This window comes from Gymnogyps californianus, chromosome 16 (genome assembly GCF_018139145.2).
Source record: "Gymnogyps californianus isolate 813 chromosome 16, ASM1813914v2, whole genome shotgun sequence".
NCBI lineage: Eukaryota > Metazoa > Chordata > Aves > Accipitriformes > Cathartidae > Gymnogyps > Gymnogyps californianus.
The window spans coordinates 9,013,473-9,022,204 of NC_059486.1; the positions used below are offsets into that span (position 1 = coordinate 9,013,473).

The 8,732-nt window shown below is 44.6% G+C and overlaps 1 long non-coding RNA gene across 1 annotated transcript; it reads left to right on the top strand.

The window, feature by feature from the left end:
- Window positions 1–505: 505 nt before the first annotated feature.
- LOC127023049 (uncharacterized) lies at window positions 506–2,239 on the top strand. The gene is made up of 3 exons (XR_007767394.1): window positions 506–591; window positions 864–1,015; window positions 1,779–2,239. It is a non-coding gene; the product is annotated as an uncharacterized LOC127023049 (long non-coding RNA).
- Window positions 2,240–8,732: the final 6,493 nt, after the last annotated feature.

Consider the following 8,732-nt stretch of genomic DNA (forward strand, 5'->3'; position numbering starts at 1 on the left):
AGGGTGGGAGGTGGAACAAGCTGAAGGATGTCAAGACATGGGAGGAGATTGCTAGGGATGGATCTGCTGGCTCCAAAATCCTGGAGAGGTGGTTGCAGCAGAGATCACCTATACCAGGAATTAGATGCAGGTTAGTTTATTTCACATTAAAATAACTCGTGTCCACCAGTTTGTTTCATCTGATGTGGATCATTTGATGTTTTAGTGCATGCTATTAAACGCACTCTGGAAATGGGTCTGCTGCAATTTGCCTGCAGCAAGAATGAAGCAGATCCCCAAACAGCTGTTGAACCTCTGCCAGCTCCTAAGGAGAGCCCACACCGTTTTGCTTGTCAGCTGGAAGCAATGGTCTCGTCACCTGTGTGGTCTCTCCTGCTGCAAGGTCTCCCAGAATGGGCGTCACTTTTCCATTTAAAAGGAAGTTTTCCAGCAGCTGTGGCTCTTTCTGTGTCCTAGTTCTGTGCTCAGGTCCTGGGTGATGTTTCTTTCTGAGAGTGGACTCATCAGGCCTTGTCTACAAACAAATACATCCAGTGTGGCTGGGAGCACAGCCAAAGTGCTGTGGGAAAGCAAAGGAGTTTGAACTATGTGGTAAGAATGGGAAGGGTAATAATAGGATTTCTGGGACTATCTGGGCTGCGGGAACTAGGAATGCTCCTGTGCTGGGAGAAGACTTTGGTATTTGCTATCCTCTCCTGAGTCCTGGTTTTTCTAGGAACGCAATGCATCCCTACTTTGAACCAGATCAAACTGTGAAGGTGATTTTCAGACACTTCACAGGGATTTAATTTTGCTCTGTTATTGCTGAATTCTATTTATTTTTGCAGTGCCCTCCTATTACCTGTCTTCTCTTTATTTTCCAGCTGGTTTCTTAAATGCAGTTCAAGAAAAATTACTTGGAAGATTAAGGGAGTGCCTTGTAGAGGGTGTAATTTCACCCACCCCTGCAGTGACATATCCCATCCTTCAGGAGAGCAGAGGTGAACCTCCTCGTCCAGCAGCAGCACAATTTTAGGTAGGTAACCACCTCTGAGCCACTGGGTCAGAAGGATAAGAAATGCAAAGCAAAGGGAGCAGATTTCATGAGATGTAAGCCTTTGGACGGAAAGCTGTGTAGAGCCATGGGTTTGTAGTTGGATGCTGATTTGCGTGTCTGCTTTGTGCTGCTGTAAGGAGGTGCAACTTTGCTTCTGCACACTTCTTAAAATATAGCGTTACCGACTGTGCAGTTGGTTCAAAGTGTGGGGAAAGGTTTTGTGGGTTTCGAGTCTGTATGCTTATCTGCCTCGTCCAAAGCCTGACTGCTCTCTTACAGTAAAATAAGCCCTGTTTCTGGTGAGCCATGTGTCACTTCAGATCTCCCCGATCCCTCCTTTCTCTCTTAATCTAGCAAAGTTGTTTTTCTTGAGCTTGCCTTGTTTGTCAAGTGAAGCATCATACATTGCCTGGAGCCAGGATGAAACTCTTGAAACCCAGTAGTCTGTATGCTGCTGCTTTGGAAAGCTCAATTTACTTGGGATGAGTTATTCTCAAGTAATATTTTCTTTCCTGTTTATTTATCCTGACGGATTTTCTGCTTCCCCCATGCCCTGTCACATTAAACCATTTATGCACAAAGTAAGCAGTTTGGGTTTGCCCTTGTGACTTTACTGGAACCAGTTGCTTATTCCTATCGTGATTCTGCCAGCAAGTGCTTCAGTGAAAGAAACGATAAACTACCCACTGCAGCTTCTACATTTCAGTGCAGAGTTTTAAGTGAAATCACATCCTCATTTTAGGTTAATGGTCTGATATACGAATGCTGAAAGCTCTCTTTGAGTTTCATCTTGTGAAATGCTGCAGCATCCAGAGCAAGTTCTGAAGAGTCTGAAGGAGACCACCTCCTTTTCAGAAGTGAGCCACCAGCTCTGCAGTGGTGTCTTTCCACAGAGGCTGATGAAGGTGGTGTCACCACTGAACAAAAACACAAACTGCACCCAGCTGGGGAAGAACAGCAAATCTTGAAATCTGACCAACTCACGCCTGAGGCCGCTGCCTCTTTCTTTCTTCCAGCACTGACTTCCATGAGCTGCAAAGAAACATTCATTCCTTACTTTGCAAGTGGTGTTTGAAACATCCTCCAAACACTAGTTTCATTTCACGTCCACAACACTAGAAATAATTGGAACACAATGCTTCCTTCTTCACAATATGTTGGGTTTTTTTTTTTCCTAGACTGCCATATACAAATGTCTCTTCAATTTAGTATCTCTTAATAATTAAGCAAAAAATTACTCATGGGACTCTCTTCTTTTTTTTTTTTTGGCCTTGAAGGTAGTCCCTGTTACTCCACAGCATGGAAAACAAGTGGGAAAGTAATCTATGCAAATTACATGTACTTTTCTGGTTGAATCACGTTCGCTCCACTCATGGTAATGAGTCACTTGGCATAAAGTGGACTGTTACTGTGAATGGAGAGAGCACATCAGGGCTCTGCTTCTCAAGAATTATTTCCACTTGCTGAATCTCATTTAGACCTGGAACCACAAGGGGTGAGACTCTGCTGTCAACCTCTCTGTGCCTGAGGGACTGTAGTTACTCAGATTTTCACTGATGTAGCAGGGGAGAATTGGTCCCAGACTCTTCTTAACCTTCGATGCTGAGGATGACGGTTCATGGGCAGTCATCAAAGCTGTCTCACGCAGTTCCCAAATACTGGCCACATAGTCTTTTTCCTGTAGTAATACCGAGACTAAACCAAGAACTGACCTCAGTGAAGAGGAAGGCAGAAGTGAGCCCCATCCCATATGTGGTGTCTGAGAAGTTGACTGCTCAAAATGCAGCCTGGCTGGCTGAGGGACTGATTCCTGCAGAGTCAGCTGGCATCTCAAAACTGGTCCTGTTTGTATGTCAGCACTGGAACAGAGCAACCTAAATCAAATTATCACTCTGGAAAATCTTATTTTCTTGTATTTTTTCCTATACAGTAATTAACCCAATGACCAGATGGAAAGGTCTGGTGCTCAGACCAAAAGCACAGGTGTCAGAGAGCTCGGATTTCCTGCTCACAGCTTCATAAGCACTACAGCAAAAGAAACTCCCATGGGCATGACATGTTACGCCTCCCCCGACCTTACATAGGCTTACGTTGCTTTTTCTTCACTAGAATACATAATTCTTACTTATTGTAATGGAAACAGACAACCGACACTGAAGTATTATGACACCACTGATTGATAGTCGAATGACAAGTTGCAATGTCACTTTCTTACGAGAATAACTATCCCGAATTACAAGGGTAGTGAATTGAAACACATCCTTTAGAAAGATGCCTAATCTCATTTTTAAACCTCCAAGTGATGGTGAGCCCCCTATCTTGTCAAGTAAGGTCTTTAATTGCCCTTACTGCTAGGATAGTGCATCTTATTTCAAGGTTTTTTTTAATCTAATGGCATTGACTTGCTGTGTGACCTTGGATGAGAAGGGATGGATCAGTTGTTTAAGGCTAAATTGATCTTGGAATTTATGTAGTAATATACCCACTCTGGAGAGCCTCCAGGGTTGTTTTAAATGGGTGAACCCTGGATGGAGTTTCAGGCTCAGTTCTTATTTTTTGCATGTGCTTTGTGGGTATCGCTTTGCATTATCATTAGGCTCGGGTTTAAATTTTGTTAAGCAGGTGGCCAGGGCTTGGTCTGTGCAATGGCAGGTAAGACACATGATCAGGCCTGTGTCTCCTTTCTGTGGCCGTATTGCTTCCTGACCTTTAGGAGGAGCAGTGAGGAACAACCTCTGCGTGCTTTTGAAGCTATGATGCCGCGGTATAAGTGAGCCTCTAAACACCAAAGAGAATCAATGCCACAGTTATGGTTTCACCAAAGCTGTATGCTGGTTAGAATACCCGATGAGAAGAAATAAGTACAGTCTGAGTGACAGCCCAGGTGAACCATCACACATCCATCATCAGAGTAGCATTTAACTAATTAGGAGATAAATGACAATGCCATTAAGGGTATATTGAGACCAGTAAAAAATGTTCCAATGTTGATAGAAATCACATAAAATAACAGTCACTGAAATAGCTTGTCAGGTCTATGCTGGTTTTGGCGTGTTACTTAACATGGGGGAGCCCCTAAGCTTTAAAGAAGCATCTCTCTACCCTGATCTAGACAAATTACCTTTGTACCTTGATCTAAACAAACTCTGATCTCTCTGCTGCCATTGAACTCACCTTGTCTGAAACCTAATCTGACTACTTTATTCTACCTCTGTACTGGGAATTCACTCTATCATTAGCATTTCAATCTATTTAATTCACTGAGGGTCGCTGAGCAATGTAACCGAATCCATGCTAAGCTACCACTGGCAATTTAGCTGTCAGATAGTCTCACCTTCTATTTTTAGTTGCACTCAAATTCCTTGCTTAAGGGGGTGCACACTGAATTTCTGGATTAGCTTCCCCCGACCCCTCTATTGTATCACTGTCAGTCATCTTTAAGTTAGAGTCCTATTTACTTTGTTCTATTATACTAATCACAGCTTGTCAAAGGTATGGGCAGTGTTCTTGGACACTTTGTCTACAGGCCAGTAACTCTGGGACTAAGCCCTTGCGTTCAGAGCTGCAAATAGTCTGTATTACTGCAGTGAAGAAAGTCTTTGCTAAAACCAGCTTTTTAAATTGCAAAGCCAACACCTCCAAAATCTTAAGACCTAATGCTTTAGGCTGGATGGTCAGTCTCACCTTTGGCTCTCCATAAGGTACTCTGTAGTTCCAGATCCTTATGCTTGGGTAAGGCAGGAATAGCATTGCCAAGGTTCATACTTTCAGAGGCAAGGGTTTAGGATAAGGCATGCAACTGTACCATTTCTTTTCTAAAGAATTATTTCAAGCAGCTGTGCTCCCTGGCCTTCTGTGTCTTTCACTTCTTTTCTCTTGCGCAGATTCCACTGCATCTTATTTTTGTATTTATTTTCTCCTGCCACACCACTCTTCCCAAGCTCTATGTTCTAATGACCTTCTTAGCAAGCACATATGCTGTGGCGTATATTTAGTTTTGAACCAGCTTATGGCTCTTCTTCGGTGCAATTCAGGGCAGGAAGCAATTTGTTCTTGTTAACAAAGCTGTGTACACATGCATGCTCTGCCTGTGTTAGCTACAGTTTGGTTGCCTGTTGAACCTGCTTTAGCTCTGTATTCGAGTCGTCTTGAAGTGTAATTCAAAAATTAAGCAGACAATGGTAAAACACATATGTGTATATAGGCAGAAAGCAGGCTTTCTTGGGAGGAAAACAGGCAGGCTGGGCATTTATGTTGTAAAATTCATCAGTAAGTTTACTAAATTATATTCTTTCACTGATTATTTCTGTTGCACTTTGGAGATCGGACTTCTTTTTTCACCTTCTCTAATGTAAGCTTGGTGCAAACTTCTCTGAAGTCAGTAGATTCAACTTTATGGGAAAGTGAGAGAGATTACAGCCTTTTAGGGTAAATGCAGGAAGGCGGTAGCATATAACAGAGTGCTTGACTATAAGGTCAGAGGCTTGGCTTCACTAGCTCTGTTGCTGATCTGCCCTACGGCGTTGTGGTCACTTCACTTCTCTTACCTTCTTCAGGCTTCAGCTGCCATCCAGCCTTCAAGTCCTGATGCTGTCTCCTGTAATGGGTGCTCAGCGCATGCACCAGTGAGCCATGGTCTGAGCTGGGCCATCAGTGTGAGGCTGAGCAAGGCTGCTTTGGGGGTTGATGCTCAGAGGTAAGCGACACAAGACTGCCCTGCTTCCTCTGATTCCAGCTCTACCTGCCACTGAATAAATATTTTCCTGTGCAAGTGCTGTGCAAAGGTGAGTAAAGAGCTGTGGCTGCTCCCTAGGAGGATCATTGCTGGGGATGAAACCGGAACGTTCATCGGGAGCCTCAGTAATATCCAATTCAGATTGCTGATGAATACATCCTGACTTTGGGCACATACCTCCTGTTCATACTAATGGGAAAGTCACACATGAATGCTGGAGAATATTGCCCATTATTTTTGGTCCCAGAGCTCTGAGCTGAGAGATTCCCTGAGAAAAATGGCCATTTGCTGTAGGTTGCAGGCTGCAATTCATTATATACAGTGCATGGTGACTGTTATTTACCTTACAGAACTGTAATGTGATAAGGAGTCTATGTAAGCCACTTAATGGTCTGTCTACCTTAAAGAAAATGTGTACCTGATCAGCCTCTGATTTATGCCACTTTCACCCCAGCGCAACTCTATTGGCTTCAGTGGTGTTATCCCTGATTTATGCTAGTCTTAGTCGGACTTCATGAGTTTATGTACTTTATATGACTCATGTACGTGAGGAAAATGTAGTCTAATAAAATATCTGGCTGTGCATCGTGGCTGCAGGTTCTTTGCAGAACTGTTAACAGGGGTACTACAAAACCATGTTCTACTCCTCTGCAGTGCCTATATATTTCAAGGGGTTATATCCCATATCTATAGAGATGTAACTTAACGGTCTCATACTTGACTAACGTGCTGCCTTCTTGGCACGGTGGAGTGTTAGAGCTAGGCAGCAGGCGTGGTAAACCTGTAGGATGAGAATAAGAATTTGACTGTGGTAATTGGGGCATTTTTATTTTTCGCTTGGCAGATGAAGTTCCTTGCCTAAAAACAAAGAACTTCCCACAGATTATGTCCCTTCACTCTGAAAACAACTGTTCTTATCTCAATCGTCTTGCTGCATCAGCACTTATCTTCTGGCTTTGGGGTAGGAAAACAATCCATTTATGATGTTTATATTGCAGTAACAGCCAGGACACATAGTCTTAGATGCAGGACTCCTTGTTCTAAAAAATGTATAAACAGACCAGGAAACTGCTCTCTGGCCCGATGATCCTGTGCTCCCGTTAATGAGGGCCTCTCTGATCACCATGGCAGCTTTCATCACCTGGCCTTGTCTGCAAGGGAAGTGATCTTTCCTCAAATCTCGGGAGCTGGAGCATCAGTCTGAGCTCTGGTGAAGTTGTTGGAGAGAGATCCATCACCACTGCTGGATTCTGGGTCAGCTCACATTCTCTGGTACGCTTGGTTGCTGACGGTCAGACTGGACACCTGAGACCACTCTGTAGTTGATCCTGTTCCCTCACCGTCTTTCCGTATAAACTTTTCCTGCTTTCCTATTAAGCTCTCAAGCACATTTTCATCTAATGAATATGAGTGACAGGTACATTCAGGTGTAAAATACTGGGTGAGGCTGGGTGAAGGTCTCGGGGAAAATGGCAAACCCTCTTTGGGATTTGTCCTGTACTGCAGGGACAGCATGATACATACTTAAGTCCCAGAGAGGTGCATCTTGGAGATACTAGTAATCCTAAACTAGTATCCTAGTTTGCATAGGTTTATGGATAGCCTTTGCCGAGCAGTGTGATGGTAAACTGAGATACTTTCATGTTTTGTTGCAGTATTTCACCAACTGCATTGGCTTGTTCCATTAAAAAAAAAATAAAATTAAAGCCGCTAAGTTCTTAAAATGGAAAGGGCATCTTTCTTCGCATGGTAAAACAGCAAGCTGAAGGCTTGCTCTGCCTGTACGTAGCTGTAATTTATGCTTCTGCTCTCGTAAGGGGTCTGCTTGCCCTTGATGCATGTGCGTAAGTCCCATTAACGTTAACAGGAGCTGAACGCAAGCATTAGCTGACGCCGAATTCCCTAAATGCTGCCTTCAGTTCTAAAGCCAAGATTTGGTCCCTGCCTCTGCAGCTAATCGGCTCCTCGCCGCCCAGAGCTGCTCCCCCTCCTCTCTGGCCACGCAGCAGCCAAACCAGGCTTTTGTCGGGGCTGGGGCACTGCAGTCGTCCCCCCGTTACGCAGGCTGAGGGCTGTGCACAGGGGTGGCTGGTGGGAGGTGTCCGGCTTCCTCGGAAAAGCACCGCCTGCGCCAGAACGGGAAAGAGATTCGTCAGCAAGGGATGTTTTCTGCTTAGCTGACACTGTAATGAGCTCAAGTCCCTGGGTGGAGAAAAGAGGGGTGACAGGAGGAGATGGGGAGAGGGGAGGGGAACAACTTGTTTCAGGCAACAAATCAGTTGCTAACTCTGATCCAAAGCCATTTGCACAGATGATGTTGGCCCAGGGTGGGTTGGAAATACAAGGCATTCTGTAGACAGCTGCCTGAGGGAATGCTAATTAGCTGGCAGGCAATTAATAATTAATCAGACTTTTGTTCATTGTGAAGACAGTGTTTTCTTTGGCAGCTTCATAATGTTCTGAGTTTGCCTTGCTTTTCTTTCGCAAGCTGATATCATCATGCTGGAACTAGGTTTTGCAGTGACATGCTTCTCTCTCCCTCTGGCATCCAGCTCGCCCTGTCCACATGTGCAGCCCGGGCCACGACCTCGGCACTTGGCTGGGCTCTGGCGGCCCCTTTAACAGTCAAAGGCTGGAAAGGGAGTTGCTGGTGTGCTATTTTTAACCAGCTGGACAGTTAAATAATTCAGACGCAGACACACACACACACACAGTGGTCTGGGCTGTGCCTGAGATTTGAAAGGGGAGAAGAGCATTGTGTCACCCCTGCTAGGCTTGCTTGACCTTATCAAGCACGGGTTCCCAGGCTCTTTAACACAAACACAAAACAAAAACCAAGCCTCCAGGAGTGAAATCCCTGCCCTGCTGATGTCAGTCGGGCTCCTGGCTCTGACTGCGATGGAGTCTGGATCACACTTAGCTGCAAGGCATGAACTGTTCAGCATTTCCTTGCTTTCTAAT